Here is an 18,705-nt window from a genome sequence, read left to right as displayed (position 1 = left end):
GATGTCCTCTGTCCTTCGAAATATCCACTAACGATCGAACGGGACCCCAAAACGTGTCCAAAGTTTCAGAGTGCACAACAAAGAAATTCCTCAAAATCGCACTAAACGGATATAAATTGCTATAAAACGGTTCAAATTAACTACATTATGATGTTTTTAACAACTATAACGACTGAAAACATGACCGGAGAAATATTGCTGGTTAGACAACGATTTGGAATGAGGCAAGTCCGATGTCCTTCACGCTTCAGGCGCGCGACGAGAAAGGGCGGTCCCTATACATTTTGTGGTTTAATAATGGCTGGGATTGTGCAATAGACTCCATTCAAAACGTGATGACGTACAGACACCCAGAGGAAGACGTAGGCAGTGTCGGTTTCTTCATAGCATTCACCGTCGCCTTAAAAACAGACTCCAGATCAGGGGTAAAAATTTCTGAAATCTGAMCCCTGTCATGAAAAGTGCTGTAGATATTGTTCTGTACCACTCAGAGACAAAATTCCAACTTCTATAGAAACTAGAAAGTGTTTTCTATCCAATAATAACAATAATATGCATATTGTACGATCAAGAATTKAGCACGAGGCAGTTTAATTTGGAGACCCAAATATGCTAATGCGGAACAGCACCCCCTATAGTTGCAAGAAGTTAATTTCCTGTCTGTCCTCCATTGTCTGTACACACCACGCAACTCAGCATCTTAGAAAACCACCAATTCAACCGTCAGTTTGAACATCTAGCTTAGTCATACAGCCTATCAAATGTTAGTTACCATGCATTACCAGTTGATGGAAGATGAAGTCCCTTTTGGAATCCGACTCGTCAATAAATCGCAGGTTCAAAAAACGCCAAACCAACCATCAGAGGAATGACGAGCTTATGATAGCATGGCATGAATCGYCGAACAGACTCTTTATATTGTGTTTCGGGACAGCTGGAGAGAGACCACTGAACAGATGAAAGAGGAAGAGGTCAGGGGAGCACTACTCATAAACGACAGAACATGGTCAGCGTAATCTCCCCTGGCTGTATTCCACTGCTGTTATGAAACACGGTATATTCCCCAACTACTGAAGAAATGGAAGTAACACCAACAGATTTCCAAGTCTAATTTTCAGCTTTTCAAACCAAGACTGCAAAACTTGCTGTAGGGCCAAGGCAGAGCGCATCAAAACAACACTAGAGTTTGAAATTAACTTCTGTCCGGAGGACGTTCGTAAAAAGGCCTGGCAAGCGCAACTACTACTATTCAGTAYAGTAGTACCAAATGTAAAGAGCGTGTCTTTTGCCAGCCACCAATTTGTCCCAAAACCTCCCCAATAACACAAACGTCACTTTCGGTCCGTTGTAAGAATACAAACCCAAAAGTAAAAAACAACCCTCAAGCCAAATCCTTCAATTAGAGTAACATTTCATGGCGTTATTGGTCATTTTAGCTTCATAACGACGAAAGAACCATAAAAAGTCCTTCTGAATATGTATTTAGCGACTACGTAAGGCTAACATCTGGCCTTGGTTTACATGCCTGTAACCTCAGAGGTGAATGTTACGAATACTCACTGTAGTACAGTAGTAGTGGAGCACTGTAGACAGGATGTTATTCGGTAGCAAGGCAGTGTGTTTTGTGCGCCAATGCCTAGTCGACATCCTCCATTACGGTAACCTTTGAAAAAAATGATAATAATGTTTTGGGACAAACGTCATAGGACTTAGTGATTTAGGCTACCATATAAAATAATTTGTCACAGGCAAGCCACCAACCTAAAATGCACTAAGCTCAGGCTGAAGCATTTCAACTACAGCCTTAGCCCACAACTGCACGCTCCACTTTATCACAACCACCATGTGGCTGTGGCGCACTCATATCCATTCTTAAAGACCTTCCTCGCTACACTGTTTTGACTGGCGAGAAAAACAGGCTTAAAAACCTTGGTTAGGAGAGCAGAGCTGTGCCTCCCTCAGGCTTGGAGCTCCAGTAATGGGTCAGGGCGCTGAGCTCAGCTTCAGGGAGGCTGGCTGAGTTTTGCCCTTATATGGGCAGAGGGCATGGGGGTTGGGTGTGGAGGGGAACCTGCCTACCCACCCACCATGGTTGCCTTGCTTCCTCTGACCGACCGCCACATGGACTAGCCCTCCTCTGAAGGGCACTCAGCTGCTCACTCCCATTAGCACGGTTGGGCTAAAGGCTGGGGCTGAACTCAGACAAATGCACTGCAGCCCCCACATGTGGGTTTGTAGTAAGAGGGAGGGAGATTATGACRTCTGACGAACACTGTACAGAGGTTAAGGGTCACGGCATCAAAGCAACATTTTCAATTTTAGACGTCGCCTCAGTCGTCTGGCTTCTTGTTTACCAAGCAGTRTAGACCTTCAATTAAAGCAAACAGTGGAAAGAGAGACAAACAGAGACAGAGCTAAAGGGGTAAGGAGGAAACAGAGGTAAACAACAAGGGCTCTTTAATCAGTCAGCCCAGCCAGTCAGTGGCACTGAGAGACTGAGGGTTGCTGTGGTATTCAGAGCCAGAGAGGAGTGCCCTGCCGTCTGCCCTTACAACCAGTTCATTACCGCGTGGGACTCCAGGCGTAAAAAAATCCTCCTACGTCGACCTCTTCGGCCTGAATAGCACTTCTGTTCTGGTGGTTTCTGCATGTCAAAAGCCCTGAGATACAAAGGAGCCATTTCTCAGTGTGTGTGTGTGAGAGGAGATACACTACAGGCCTTTTTCCTGGGGGTGGAGACTGCTATGGCTACGCTAAGCTAGCTAGGCCCAACATGTAAGCACAGAAATGTTAGGCCTATTTGTCGTAAGATTTCAATGAGTCGCTTTTATCCTAAGCAGCTGCTATCCAGTAGATAATGTAAGAATCAAACCCACTCTGGCGTAACAAGCACTGACTGAGCGATTACAGCCACATTACACTGTATATTATTAGGACAGTATAATCTGAGGATAATAACCATTATAGAGTGTTGTCTGCATGAGATATMGCCTGGGCCTGAAGCCAGAGGTCATTACTCCGGCCGATCCGCTTAGGATGCAGTGGCACGTGGTTATGGAGGAGAGGTGTTGCACCTGCCCTTTTGGCTGTGGTCCATAWCAGGCTGTCAAACATATCTAAGCCACCCCACCTCGTTACTTCCTCCTCAACATGGTCCAAATTCCTCACCTTCGCACTGCAGCTGCCGGCCGGCAGGTTGTCGTCGGCAACACCGAGTTAAATAGCTTAGAAGTTATAGAACGAAAGACCACCTATAAGGGAAGAGTGGTTCTCATATAAGCCTTTTTGGGCTTCCAACCTCACCACCACACCGTTTTACTAGTGTTTTTAAGAATCTGTATTGTTTTGTCTTTCACTTATTTTCTTTGGTGCGAATAAATAAAACCTAAAATCAAAACATATCAGGAAATTTGCAAAAGAGGAAGAGAGTTGAACAACAAAGCTAATTGAATTAAATGTGGTCATGTTATGATTTGTTCTTTAATAAAGTTAGTTTCAGGACCTCTACCACACTACTGTCGAAGCATGCTCGCTCAACTTGATACATTTCTGAATATTGCACTTGACCCGTAGGCTTTTTTGGCGCATTTGGTTATTACATACTACCCAGAGATGGGTGACTGCGCKTCTTTCTCGCCTGAACAATATTCCCAGTACTTTCACAGACTGTTACCATTACCAAAACAGCATAAATCTCCCTCCTGTTCGAGCAGCTGCTGTAATCAATGAGCACGCTGCGGAGCTGAGAACAGACAAGCAGCCATGCAGGGGCCAAGGTTTACGGTCAAGATCAGATACCAGCTAGAGAACTATGAAAAAGAGCGGTAGGAATGCGTGGCAGGCAAGCTAACTCTCCAGGATTAGGCCTATATCACTGACCAGTCTATTCAAATCGTAAGGCGACTAACGACTGAACTGTATGGCATTATTTGACCGAGTGCATGGCTTACTGCCACTCCGCAATAAACCAGGTTTTAGGGCCACCATTGACCGGTTGTCAACTAAACTATTAGGGACTAATGACTGAACAGTTACTGTCATTTTTGGGCAGGTCACATGGCATGAAAGTCAATCACGTTAACGACTAGGATAAGGAAACTGGTGTTTCCAAAGCATTTAGGTGGCTTACAAAGAACTGTACTTATGGCAAAAAATAAGGTATATGAAATATATGACAAAGACTGTTGAGGCGTTTTCAAACACAGAGATTAACAAATCGATATGAGGGAGTTGAGTATAGGCCTATTTGTACCTACAATATGATTCATGCCTCAGCTCTGGTTTCAACAACATTGCTTGTGTCCGTCTGATGGTCATTAGGCTATAGCCTAAACAAGGCAGAATTGTCTACGATGTCAATGTAGCTAACTAACAAATTAGGTAATAGTGTGTTTGACTTCATTTCAAATAGGCTACCAGTGGGAGAATTAAGCTTACTGTTCGCCAATTTTTCAACATTTATGAGGCCCATTTCCTTCTACACAACACACAAAGTGCTTTGAAAGGCTGGTCATGGGTCACGTCAACGCCATTATCCCAGAAACCCACTCCAATTTGCATTCCGCCCCAACAGATCTACAGATTATGCAAATCTCTATTGCACTCCACACTGCCCTTTCACACCTGGACAAGAGGAACACCTATGTGAGAATGCTATTTATTGACTACAGCTCAGCGTTCAACACCATAGTGCCCTCAAAGCTCATCACTAGGCTAAGGATCCTGGGACTAAACACCTCTCTTTGCAACTGGACCCTGGACTTCCTGACGGGCCAACCCCAGGTGGTAAGGGTAGGTAACACAGCCACCACGCTGATTCTCAACAAGGGGCCCCTCAGGGGTGCGTGCTCAGTCCCCTCCTGTAATCCCTGTTCACTCATGACTGCACGAACAGGCACGACTCAAACACCATCATTAAGTTTGACACAACAGCGGTAGGCCTGATCACCAACAACGGCGAGACAGCCTATAGGGAGATGGTCAGAGACCTGACCGTGTGGTGCCAGGACAACAACCTCTCCCTCAACGTGATCAAGACAAAGGAGATGATTGTGGACTACAGGAAAAGGAGGACCGAGCACACCCCCATTCTCGTCGACGGGCTGTAGTGGAGCAGGTTGAGAGCTTCAAGTTCCTTGGCGTCCACATCACCAACAAACTAACATGGTCCAAGCACACCAAGACAGTCGTGAAGAGGGCACAACAAAACCCATTTCCCCTCAGGAGACTGAAAAGATTTGGTATGGGTCCTCAGATCCTCAAAAAGGTTCTACAGCTGCACCATCGAGAGCACCCTGACTGGTTGCATCACTGCCTGGTATGGCAACTGCTTGGCCTCTGACCGCAAGGCACTACAGAGGGTAGAGCGTACGGCCCAGTACATCACTGGAGCTAAGCTTCCTGCCATCCAGGACCGCTATACCAGGCAGTGTAAGAGGAAGGCCCTAAAAATGGTCCAAGACTCCAGCCACCCTAGTCAGACTGTTCTCTCTGCTACCGCACGGCAAGCAGTATCAAAGCGCCAAGTCTAGGTCCAAGAGGCTTCTAAACAACTTCTACACTCCAAGCCATAAGACTCCTGAATATCTAATTAAATGGCTACCCAGACTATTTGCATTTCCCCCCCCTCTTTTACACCGCTGCTACTCTGTTGTTATTATCTATGCATAGTCACATTAATAACTCTACCTACATGTACATATTATCTCGACTAACCAGTGCCCCCGCACATTGACTCTGTACCGGTACCCCCTGTATACAGCCTCGTTATTGTTATTTTACTGCTGCTCTTTAAATATTTGTTACTTATATTTATTMTTTTTATATTTTTCTTAAAACTGCATTGTTGGTTAAGGGCTTGTAAGTAAGCATTTCACTGTAAGGTCTACACCTGTTGTATTYGGGCGCATGTGACAAATAAAATTTGACTAACCTCGCTCTTAGATTTGACTAACACAAAGCRTTAGTCTCAGACTCTCCGGATATGAAATGAGAAAAGTGAAACGTGAGCAGGACGTTTGTTTACTGCCATATAACCGGGGCAGTTCAGTTCAAACACTTATTTCCCCAGACAGACAGGTTGGGTGAAACAGGAACTCAAACTACCAGATGATGATTTGCAGAGCACTTCAGAGCAGGGCAGGCACGGCCAGATACAAATACCTCCTTTCCTGTCTGGGGGAAAAAAACWGAGCGGAAAAATAAAATCCTGGAAGCCCAATATTGAACAGAAACAAAACATCTGAAAAATGGCTACTATGGCAGTGTTTCCGCTGCAATTATTTAGCTGTGGCGCTGTGCCAAGGCAAAATCATTGCCTCCATGGCAAAAAAAATAAGGAACATTGAAAATAATTATTTCTGCTGAGGTGCACTTTGAAGATGCTGGAACAGTCCACATTTGTTTTTCCTTTTCCTCTGCAAACATAACGAGTAACAAATAGAAAAAATAAAACAAACTCCCCAGTAGAACAGTATCTGCGTGTTCTATGCAAGATAAAYATTCCCGTCGAGGCACGGAATCAAATACAGCCTGCAAAAATAGGCTATTATTTACTATGCTACTCAAACTTTTACTGGCCGCACCGGTTTGCCCTTCATATGGCCTGCGTATGGTCTAATGAACGAAAGCCTGAATTMATGTAAAAATTAACAGAATAATTGAAGACAAAATAGGCTACCGCGTTGTTGACCTTCCAAACGTGTGACTTCACTCACGCAGCACCTGTTTCTACGATGGTGCTGTAGCCTATTCCCTGATCATAACATTTTCTGTTTATTTATCCGGTTAAGCCCAAGATRACCCTTTATGCATGAGCTAGGCTCTCCAGGCAAAGTAAACTTAGCAATGCTTTGCAATATCACGTGGGGAGARGGAACATAAGCTCTGCGCATGGACAAATTAGAACATTTTAGCACGACACAAATAAGGGACAGTTCCCAGGTCCTCACACACTCATTGACCATGCATAGGCTACATGAAAACACTGCTATGGCATGTAGGCTAAGGTTATGGACACGTACGTCCTAACACTACCAACATTCATCACTTCATTTCACAGATCAGAGCATTGAACAATATAGCCCAGAGCCATAAAGATCAGATTTATATATGACTAAGATCACTTTACTGGTCATATGATGGTTCTGAGGGAGCCTAAAGGCTGGTTCAGAGATGAAGGGGTTAAGTCAGACAGCCAACCCATCTAGGCCTATTCAGAGGCATCCCAATCTTATCATCATGGCTGAGTCTGAGCAATGAGGCTCAGGTCTGTGCTGCTGCTGTCTGAATCCAGTCCATATGGCCTTTTAGCTGATTCAGCATGCTGCTACACCCTGATGGGCCGTGGTAAACTGCCTGATAATCTGTAGAGGGCATCTGAGAGGAGACGGGGGGGGGACGGGGGGGTTCCAGCCTGTCATTTTGGAAGTCGAACTGTAGGCAACAGACGGCAATCGCTAGACTTTATTATAAGATTGCTATATATAGGCTAGGCCTAATGGTATATTATTGTGTCCCTGAGATGTTAACGTTAAACAATTCTCCAGGCGTTGAAAGATCTGATCGTCTGACCCTTAGGCGCATGTCTTGAATAAAGCTCAGAGGAATTACTTGGTTAGCTAGGCCAATACCAAAATCAGATATTAGGTTATTGGAGGAAATCCGGTGGGATAATAAATGTTATGCCCCAAAATAAGATTGACACAAAGCTTGATTTAGACTTCAACAAATGACTACCAAAGTAAAATGTAGACTAGTTCTCTATTAAAAAAAAGTCCYTWAAAAAAAAAGTGTTTTCAATAACGCGATGAAGACTAAAACATTCAAAGAAAATAACAATTCTGGCAACGTTTAGGTTAAAACACAAAAAGCACATTTGTGCAAAATATCAAATCAGACAATGTCTAMGGTGTTTGCTACTGGTGATAGGACACCGCAGGAGCAGCTCAAAACCACAATAAACAGCAACCCTCTGACTGGTTGTGAAAGTGGCAAGCGAGCGCATCCTGTTTTTCAGTCTCAGTCAGGTGCACAAAACTGAGCAGAGGACATTTATGGATTAACTATGATTTTACACTCGCTTCTCTACCAGCTGGAGAGAAAGTGGAGAATTTTGGGTGGGTAAACTATGCCGATATTTTATTTAACTAGGCAAGTCAGTTAAGAACAAATTCTTATTTACAATGACGGCCTACCAGGGAACAGTGGCTTGTTCCTTGTTCAGGGGCAGAACGACAGATTTTACCGTGTCAGCTCAGGGATTCRATCCGGCAACCTTTGGGTTACTGGCCCAACGCTCTAACCACTAGGCTACCTGCCGCCCATGCTTTGCCAAGAGCTAATAGTTTACTTCAAGTTCTTTCGCACTCAGTCCYTATAACATGTTCATATGTTCCAACACATCACTCAACATGATATCYGGTGTCCATAAATCTCTGACAAAGTCCTCACAAAAACTGTACAGTAATTGAGTAGTCAAGGTTCAAGGAACCTCAACAGGGGGGAAAAAAACAATATCTTCAATTGCTCCAATTAGGTTACAGTAGGTACAGTATTGRCAGTATGACACTGTGGCAAAAACAAGGGTCAAGAGGAAGTTTAACCTACTTACAGAGTTCAGTCATTTCCAGGTCAAATTATCCCTATTCACAAAACCCATCTGCCGTAACAGTGACAGCGCTGACTGAAGAAATGCTGCAACAAGATACCTGGCGTTCCAACCGAAACTAAACACACCAAGAGGCCCTGCTCCCAACTCAGCGTTGAGAAGTGCATCTGTCGCTGTACGTCCAACCACCGGCAGAGTTTCACAATGGATCAGGCACAATAATAAATCAGGGAATCCTCTGGTGGTGAAGGAATAGCGCAGGCTGGTTTGGGCACACAGACAGAAACACAAAAATGCCAAGTATTTGGGTGGTCCAGTCAGCTAGCTATGTTCCCATGTCTAACCAATGAAGGTCCATTTTCCTGCCTGCTGCTGACTTGTTTGTGTGCCCATGATGAATCTGTTGGAGCTGCTCTCTCTAATTCTGCAATCACTTTCCCAGGAGCTAGCAGCAGAGTCATTAATTGGCAGTTAGTTGGTTGTCAAGTGAGAAACAGCTGTTGCGGTCTGATACTGGCAGAGGCACCCTGAAGTCAAAAATCACTAGACTCCATTGCCGGTKTGGCAGGTTGGAACATAGAGAGCCTATTCCCAATTGTATGGGCTGGATGCCCTGAGCTAGGAAGTAATTCACAGTTTTGATTTTGCTTCTGAGACATTTTGCTTCCTGAGACACTGGCCTGAGGCTAGTGATGTTGTAGTTATCAGTTAAATAGCAAGCTAGCTAACGTTAAAGTATGTGAAAAGATACTGTGGCCATGCTCAACTGGACTACGGAGAGCTGTTGATATTCAACAGATTATCAAAAGCTAGTTTCACCTTTTCAAAACTAGGATGTTGTTATTTTAAAGTCGTGAACCAGTATGAACATGCAAAGCAGCAGCAGTAAGCAGCACACGTTAGCTAGCTAGTTGGCTCACTAGACTAGCAGCACTACTGTCAAGCTCATGACCAGAAAACAATTTCATTGCCGAAAATAACTCCGTATTTGGAAGTTTTACTAAGTTTTTAGAAATAATGATTTAGATACAAATGTATAGGCAATTGTTAGCTAATGGATTTAGCTACCTAACGCAGCATGTATGCATTCGTATTTTGAAAAACACACGAGTAGGCTAGCTACGTTAGCAATCTCACTTCCTGCGGCTTTTTCTATCCATGTGAACTCGCTTGACACTAACTGATTCTGCGTCGCTAACGTTGGCTACACATTTCCGCGACTACCGTTTATCTTAATTAGCCAAACAACGGTTCTTAAAGTTGCTCGCTCAATTACACTTACCAGTGACTTCTTAAAATACTACTTTTGAATGGGAGATCCGATGTCTCTGCACCCCGATAGCCCACTTTCACCCCCTACTTTCAACCTTAGAATAACGATGTTTTTTTCCGTGGACCCCTCCCTCCAACACCGTTATAAAGCGTGTCACTAAGCCCCGCCCATACCAAAATGTCATTGGTTAGTATATGCGCGCCGTCCGATATTGACCAATAAAACGGAAATTAGCTTACCTCTTTGGCCAATAGTGACGTTGAAAACGTACAGTGGTTGTGTCCTCGCTCTATGGCTGAAAAATAATGAAATGAGACTGGGATGCAATGAATTCATCTTTTCTCATTTGTGTTGAAATCTAGACTTTGAATGTATCCATACTGCCTTGCTGTCTATGTGATGAAGGTACTCCTCACAAAGTGGCAAGATGTTGACCTATGCGAAGTTGCAAACTATATTTTCAATATTAGTATCTGTTGTATCCCTACCCCAGTTTTAAAATACAGCAAATTGCCATCAACTGTCATAGACTATTCAGATACCTCAGGGTAAATTGGAATCCACTGTGTAGAGTAGTAAGTTTTCCTTTTGTGCAATGCCAGCTCTCTCATCAAGGCTTTATAAAGATTGATTGATGTGTTCACAGCATTGACGAAATTTCCACGGGGGGACATGTTTCCCCGATATTCAGAACAGGTAAATTTATCCYCCACAATCATTTATTTTAAATCAATACAAAAAAAAACAGTTCGGGGCCCCCCAGATAGCATAGGAACACGTCATACGCAATGGCAACATGTGCAGAATAGCAGGAAATTTGCTTTAAAACTGTTTTTCTTTCTCTCATCCTCATTGGTAAAATGTGAAGAATAGTATGAGATGAGCTATAAAACAGCAACATGTGTAGAATTGCAGGMAATTAGCCTTTTAAAGGTTAATTTCTGTGTTACAATTAAGTATCTTACTGTGATATTTTTCAATTAAAATKGTAAAAAATAAACAAAAAATTGCTTCTAGGCAAAGAGCAATTTCTCAAGCTAGAATTTTGCTAGGACCTCCAGAACCCAATTAACCCATTCAAAACTTTAAATTACTCTACCTTTAAAGGCTTGCAACGCTCTTGTAGTCCAATATTTACTGTACGATATTTACTGACAGTAAGCTGTGAAAATATAACACTGTGCAGACATGCAACGTTCTGCATACAGGAATTCACTCTTTGATGCAAGACTGATACCCTCTATAAGAAATGTGCTAAAGGCCATCTTTTACAGTCTAAATGTAATTTTAATGGTACAATTCTTGAATGGAAAATTCTCTTAACATTTATGAATAACTTAAAATAAATTGAACTTAAATATACATTAACCTCTTCAATTAAAATATATTAAAATTATCATCTATAGAATGATATAACAAACAAAATAATAAAATCAGCAGCAGATTTTTGAACTAAGTATACATACCAACTAGAAAATAAGCAGCTGTAAAAGTGGAAATGGAAAATGGAGAACAAAATGGAAATGAAAAGGCCTGATGGTGGCGCTAGAGGAAAGGTCAAGTGGTCACCAAATCAATAGGTTTCTTCCACTTGGGGTCTTGATTGTGCGCAACAAATTGTATGGCAATCCAGCCATTACTTTGAGATATATCTTGTTCTCAGTCTGTTCTCAGTCTTGTTCTCAGCCTGTGGGCATCATGTGTGTAGTGATCCAATATCCATAGCCATGCCATTGAACAGTTATCACTGGCCCTTGCTCAGCCTTTACTCACCAAAAGCCCAGCGCCGAGTCTTCTTGCTAGCAAAGTCACTGATCAAGTCCAGCTTTCTAGCTAACTGACCTTCAATGGACAGCATGGCAAGACTGCAAAGCCTGTTCTGGGACATAGTGGACATCAAATCTTTGTTTTTAATCAGTTTTAGCTTACTGAAAGCTATCTCGCCACCAGCAACAGTCACAGGTAGTGTGCAAAATATACGTAAAGCAATGTACACTTCTCCAAAAATGCTTTGCAGCTGCATCTTACAAATTGCATTCAGACACCAAGAGGGGACAAGTTAGAGAGGAAAGTGGCAGCATATACAGTGTTCAGGTGTCTCACTTTCTTTTTAAACTCAGGTGTAAGATCTCTGGAATACTTCATGATCTGTGGTTGGCACACAGAAGGGACTTTATCCTCACTAACCTGCCCAACTTTCAGAACAGCAGAAAATTCTTAGACAATTTTTGCAGTGGTGTCAAACCTAGTGTCCAAGTCACTTATGATGTTGTCCATAGCAGTTTAAAACCAGTGTGTTCCAAAACACTGTTTCTGCACTGTCCTGAGCTGTCTCCTCTTGARAGGTCTCATCATGGAATCTCTTCCTTTTCCTCTGGCGGCTGTGTTCCTTGCTAAATTGAGATGCAACATCCATTTGCGTAGAAATCAGTGTTGCCTCAGACAGGASAGACTCCCATCCATCTCTAAGAACCTGCATCAATTCCTTTAAGGCTCTGATATTGGCTGCCTCTGTCTCAAGTGAGATTTTTCCTGACTGGAAAATCACATTCCTGTCCTCAATGCATTGCAGTACCTGCAAATATGCCAACTGACATGTCATTCAGTTGGCATAATGCTGATCACCTCCTTCTTCAGTTGGGAGTAGGGCTGGTTCAGGGGTATGAGGATGGGGAGACAGGGCTGCTGAGCCTGAAGCTGCATCTGTTGGGCCTGGCACCAAGCAGGGGCAGGAACAACTGGTTTAGTATGAATAGCTTGCTAAAAGTGGGCTGAAAGAGGAGCGAAATGTAAACACCCAGAATTTTCCCTGAGCCTACATATATACATTTTTACATATATTTAACTATTTTTKGGGGTAGGCACAAAACTACCTTCTACTTCCATTCATTTTTTAAAACTGGTASCGGTTACCTTCAGAAAAGGCCCGGATAGTGTTTAAGTCAAAACAGATATCTCTAGCTTAAATTGACAGATTTTGATAGGGATTTTTGTATTATGTCATTTAGATTGACGCACCRGTGCCTCAATCGACTCTAGGGGGTTATAGTCCCAAGTTCTAGTATTGTCTTAAATGACAGCTGTTTGTTAGACTGAATATAAGGACTCTATATATATACTAAGGTATTCTTCCACTTATGCTGTTTTTTAAAAAAAAACTCAAGAGAGGCTATGACAAACAGTAGAATTGCAGGAACTTTTTATATGTAAATATGATTTCTTTTTTTGGAACTCAGTCGGGGTCTCGACTTACTTTTGTGAGTTAGAATGATAGAATACACAAGGTGCAAGTTGAAATTTGGTTGTTTAGATAGGTGGCTAGACTAATTTACCAATCTAAAAATTGTTAGATTCATTGACTGACATAACAAGAGAAAAAATGGTGTCTTGTCATGAAAGTCAATGACAGTCACTCAATTAGCCATGTCAGCTAACAATCTTTAGATCGGTAAGTTAGTCTAGCCAGCTTTCTTAAGTAATCATGGCCGAAAAGYGACCGGGCATGTGCMYAGGGGCCCTGACCTCCAGGGTGCATCAAAGCTGGGACCGAGAGATTGAAAAACAGCTTCTATCTCAAGGCCATTAGACTGCTAAACAGCAATCACTAACTCAGAGAGGCTGCTGCYTACATTGAGACCCAATCACTGGACACTTTAATAAACGGATCACTAGTCACTTTAAACAATGCCACTTTAAATAATGCCACTTTAATATTGTTTACATATCTTACATTACWCATATCACATGTATATACTGTATTTTATACCATCTACTGCACCTTGCCTATGCCGCTCGGCCATCGCTCATCCATATACATATGTACATATTCTCATTCACCACTTTAGATTTGTGTAGATTAGGTACTTGTGAGGAATTGTTAGATTACTTGTTAGATATTACTGCACTGTCGGAACTAGAAGCACAAGCATTTCGCTACACTCGCATTAACATTGCTAACCATGTGAATGTGACCAATACACTTTTATTTTATTGATTTTGTTAGTCACTCTCACTCAAATATCATTAACAAGGCATAAGTCATGGCAAAATGTGTAGAATTGCAGGAAATTTGCTTTAAAACGGAAACAATTTCTTTCCACCCCATGCCAAAATGGTTAGAATAGCAGGAAATTWGCTTCAAAACTGCACATTTCTTCTCTCTCTGCCAAATGGCAAAATAAGTAGAATTGCATGAAATTTGTAAAAAAGAAAATCAACATTTTCTCTCCGCCCCATAGCTAAATGTGTAGAACTGCAAGAAATGAACTTGAAAACTAACATGTCTCTCCGCCGTCAAGAGGGCGGCCACTTAACTGTTTTGCCCGGGCGGTAGAGTGTGAGAGGGCAACCAAATCTTGCCTAGGGCCCCCAAAAGGCTAGATTTCCTATCATACTCTGCCAGGGGTGCAACTTTCACTGGGGACGGGGGGACATGTCCCCCCCACATTCTGAAATTGCATTATTGTCCCCGTTAGTTTYATCATTGGAATGTGATACAAAACRRGGCAACAGTGTGCTTTAGGACCATGCGGACGCCTCCGAGCGGATAGGCTGTTTGTAGTGTCTTCCGACTGGATAAAAATAAAGTTACCCCTGCTTCTAAAACCAAAGTTGTGCCCCTGTACTCTGCTATTTATCTTGCCATCCCTGGCACATCTCTTATGTCACCTGTGCATAGCTGCATACTCACACCACAGACAGAACAATGAGACAGGTATTTCACCGGATGTATAAATGTGAAGCATCCTCTTGGCGTTTCCACTCACTACCAAATATGGAGAGGAAGCCCAGTRGCCGGCAGTGAAGAGAAGATGGAACGAGATGGATTTTGGCCGACATTCTGCTAATTTTCTCATTGATGAAGCYTTTGATTTCAATACATTTTTCTGTTCCTTTTTACTATAAAGAGTTGTCTAAGTTTTCTAGACTTTACCCTTTTCTAAATTTGAAAAAATTGCTTTGTTTAGAAGGAGTGCAAAGGCGAATAGAGTTATTGCACATGCACTCTTCACGGAGTAGGCGTTCCCTAACGGAAATATGCAAATATATGCTAAAATACGCCAATAGGATTTCGCTAGCTTGTGCTTGGCTCAGCCCACCTCCTTGCTTGTTCTTCCCACTATGACTAATTTGTTCCCGTTTTAAAAGACAGGCTCTGGTCTATCTTGGTCTAGTTATACAAACCTTTGTTCACTCTGTGTATTACTGCAAGTGTATTACAAGTGACACCTTGTGGTGACTGTGGATTCTGCACCTACAGTGGATCAGACATTGGCCAGTTGGAGATAAATTCCACCAGAGGGCAGTCATTCACTACATACGGACCCCTGGGAGGTTACTACGAGGCACAGCATACTCTTGTCTATACTCATGTTATCCATAATCATCAGTATACTTACAGTACCATAGTATACTTACATCATCTACTTTGATTATGTCAATAATCATTTGGAATTTGTTGTCAATGTCTCATGATAATAACAACACGTTATGAGGAAGTTCAAATATACTTTTTTTTCCATTTCAAGTGGAAGCCACTTGGGGTGCTTCCTCTGGGGTGCTTCCTCTGGGGTTCTTCCTCTGGGGTGCTTAGCAGTTAGCATAGTATCATAAAACATCATTGTGGGCTTCAACAATAATGCATCAAGAAAGTCTCAATGCAGCAGACCTTGTCATAAAGACTTGACGTTTAGATGTTTTGGACTCTTAGGAAGAAGTGGAGCCAGGTGTCCTGGAAAACCTYGCAGAACAGAACAGTCATTCAAATGGTCCAATGTTTTTCACTTTGAATACGGGAGCATTTTTTCCCCCTTATCCCTTTCATCATAGTTTCATGCTGTACTGAAGAAGTGTTAAACGATGTTGACATTTCCATTTCGTGGGTCAGAATATACATTCTTGGATCGAACTGAGTAATGTAAATGTACGCAATGATCTAAATGTCAACTGCGGCATTAGATGAAGAAACTTGTGTTGAAAGCTGAATTCACAGCCCAGGTGTCTCGCCTCGCAGCATCTTGGCAGACGATGGCACCGTCAGAGGGAGGACATATGACACATTGAGAAATGAGGGAAAGAGTCCCAAAATAAAGCCTATTCACTGGGCCCAGATGGATCTACTGGGTCATCCGTTTGGGTAAGTTGCTGCTGTAATTCAACCAAAGTGACAAGCAAGCAGTCAGTCTCACGCTGATGGGTAGGATGATGTAACACTAACAGTATAGGCCTACTATATGTTTGCTGCTCTATGAAAATAGCATTTCCTGAAATATTGTGTGAAATTATCCACTCAGAAACACCAGGCTTTACCCACTGGGCACAGCTGTCATTTCGGCGTCTCGTTTTGATTTACATTTGGTTGAGTTGTCAACTAACGTGAATTCAATGTGAAATCAACAAAACATTTCACCACGTAATTGGATTTAGGTTAAAAGTTAGGTGAAAAATAGACAAAATTCCCTTTACGTTGATAACTTTTTGCAAATCCAATTAGTTTTCCATTGTGGTTCAACATCATCACATTGCAATTTTTGTAGAAATGACGTGGAAACAACGTTGACTGAACCAATTTTGCCCAGTGGACACACACACGCACACGCACACGCACACGCACACACACACACACACTGTTGTCAAACTAATTGGCTTCTGTTTCTGCATCGTGGACGCTCCCCTAAAAGCAGCCATGCTCTGCTCTCCTTGACAGAAGACAGGGGTGCTCAGATCTGCCAAGCATTTGAGTCTCCAAAGCACGTTAGGTCTTCCTGGGCATCTGATCTCACTAACATTGTCATAGCCTCTGCTACTTCATTACCCAGACTCTCCTGGTAAAGACCAACACTCAGATTGGCTGCAGTGCTGATGGATTCTACTTGTTGTTTGTTCCCTTAATGCTTCCTCTCATCTCACACATAGAAATGGGAAGCCAGAGGTGTGTATGCATGCGTGTGTGTGTGGCTGTAAAGGATTCCTGGGTTATTGATGGCAACACAATCTCCTTTTGTGTTCCGATCAATGGCTGGGCCACAGCGGAATTATTGGCATGGTGCTCTGTCAGAGATTGGCATGGTGCTCTGTTAGAGATGACAATAGCTGTAGCCATGGGACTGTCTGACATATCTGTGGTGAAGGAATAGTGTAAGGAGAGAGAGGGAGAGAGAGAGAGAAAGAGAGGGGGAGAGAGAAAGAGAGGAGAGAGAGACAGTGTAGGGATGGAGGTTGAAATGGCTCTGCATTTTCACCACCCTGAATATAATCTGACTGCACACTTAATCCTCTGGTAATCTCTAATCAGATGAGTGTCAAACATTACAGAAAACATCATTGACTTTAATTGGATATAGATAGGCTTGGTATATTTGTTTAATATGGTAAAGCTTTCAATCTTATGTTGGAAATGAATCCCTATAAAAATAAATCCCTGGTGGCTATACACTGAGTTATACAAAACATTAAGAACACCTGCTCTTACCTTGACATAGACTGACCAGGTGAATCCAGGTGAAAGCTATGATCCCTTATTGATGTCACTTGTTAAATCCACTTCAATCCAGGTAGATGAAGGGGAGGAGTCAGGTTAAAGAAGGATTTTTAAGCCTTGAGACAATTGAGACATGAATTGTGTACCATTCAGAGGTTGAATGGACAAGACAAAATATTTAAGTGCCTTTGAACGGGGTATGGTAGTAGGTGCCAGGCGCACCGGTTTGTGTCAAGAACTGCAATGCTGCTGGGTTTTTCACGCTAAATAGTTTCCCTTGTGTATCAAGAATGGTCCACCACTCAAAGGACATCCAGTCAACTTGACACAACTGTGGGAAGCATTGGAGTCAACATGGACCAGCATCCCTGGAATGCTGGTCCATGTTGGAACACTTTTGACACCTTTTATAGTCCATGCCYCGATGAATTGAGGCTGGTCTGAGGGGCAGCAACTCAATTTTAGGAAGGTGTTCTTAATTTTGTGTACACTAAGTGTATTTTTAAGCAATAAGGCATGAGGGGGTGTGGTATATGGCCAATATACCACGGATAAGGRCTGTTCTTATGCACGACGCAAAGCGGAGTGCCTGGGTACAGCCTTTGGCCGTGGTATATTTATTACATTTTTTATTTAACCTTTATTTAAACTAGGCAAGTCAGTTAAGAACAAATTCTTATTTACTATGACGGCCTACCAAAAGGCCTCCTGCGGGGACGGGGGCGAGATAAAAAAAAAAATCTATACAAATACAGGACAAAACACACATCACAACAAGAGAGACAACACAACACTACATAAAGAGGGACCTAAGACAACAACATAGCAACACATGACAACACAGCATGGCAGCAATACAACATGACAACAACATGGTAGCAACACAACATGGTAGCAGCACAAAACATGGTAAAACATTATTGGGCACAGACAACAGCACAAAGGGCAAGAAMGTAGAGACAACAATAACGCAAAGCAGCCACAACTGTCAGTAAGAGTGTCCATGATTGAGTCTTTGAATGAAGAGATTGAGATAAAACTGTCCAGTTCGAGTGTTTGTTGCAGCTCGTTCCAGTCGCTAGCTGCAGCGAACTGAAAAGAGGCGAGACCCAGGGATGTGTGTGCTTTGGGGACCTTTAACAGAATGTGACTGTCAGATCGGGTGTTGTATCTGGACGATGGGGGCTGCAGTAGATATCTCAGATAGGTAGGAGTGAGGAATAAGAGGGTTTTATATATAATCATCAACCAGCGGGTCTTGCGACGGGTATACATAGATGACCAGTATCTGAGTGCAGTGATGTGTCTTATAAAGAGCATTGGTGGCAAAAACTAAGTCTCCGT

General features: G+C 42.6%; 1 protein-coding gene across 1 annotated transcript in view; it reads right to left on the bottom strand.

Moving 5' to 3' along the window:
- Window positions 1-10,004, bottom strand: part of LOC111954221 (CYFIP-related Rac1 interactor A) — a 28,425-nt gene extending 18,421 nt beyond the window's left edge. Inside the window, exon 1 of the mRNA XM_070435785.1 lies at window positions 9,891-10,004. The gene's annotated coding sequence lies outside the window, so the exon portion shown is untranslated. The remainder of the gene's footprint in view (window positions 1-9,890) is intronic.
- Window positions 10,005-18,705: the final 8,701 nt, after the last annotated feature.

This window comes from Salvelinus sp. IW2-2015, linkage group LG28 (assembly GCF_002910315.2).
Source record: "Salvelinus sp. IW2-2015 linkage group LG28, ASM291031v2, whole genome shotgun sequence".
NCBI classification, from domain to species: Eukaryota; Metazoa; Chordata; class Actinopteri; order Salmoniformes; family Salmonidae; genus Salvelinus; species Salvelinus sp. IW2-2015.
This window is presented reverse-complemented; position numbering and strand designations above follow the sequence as displayed.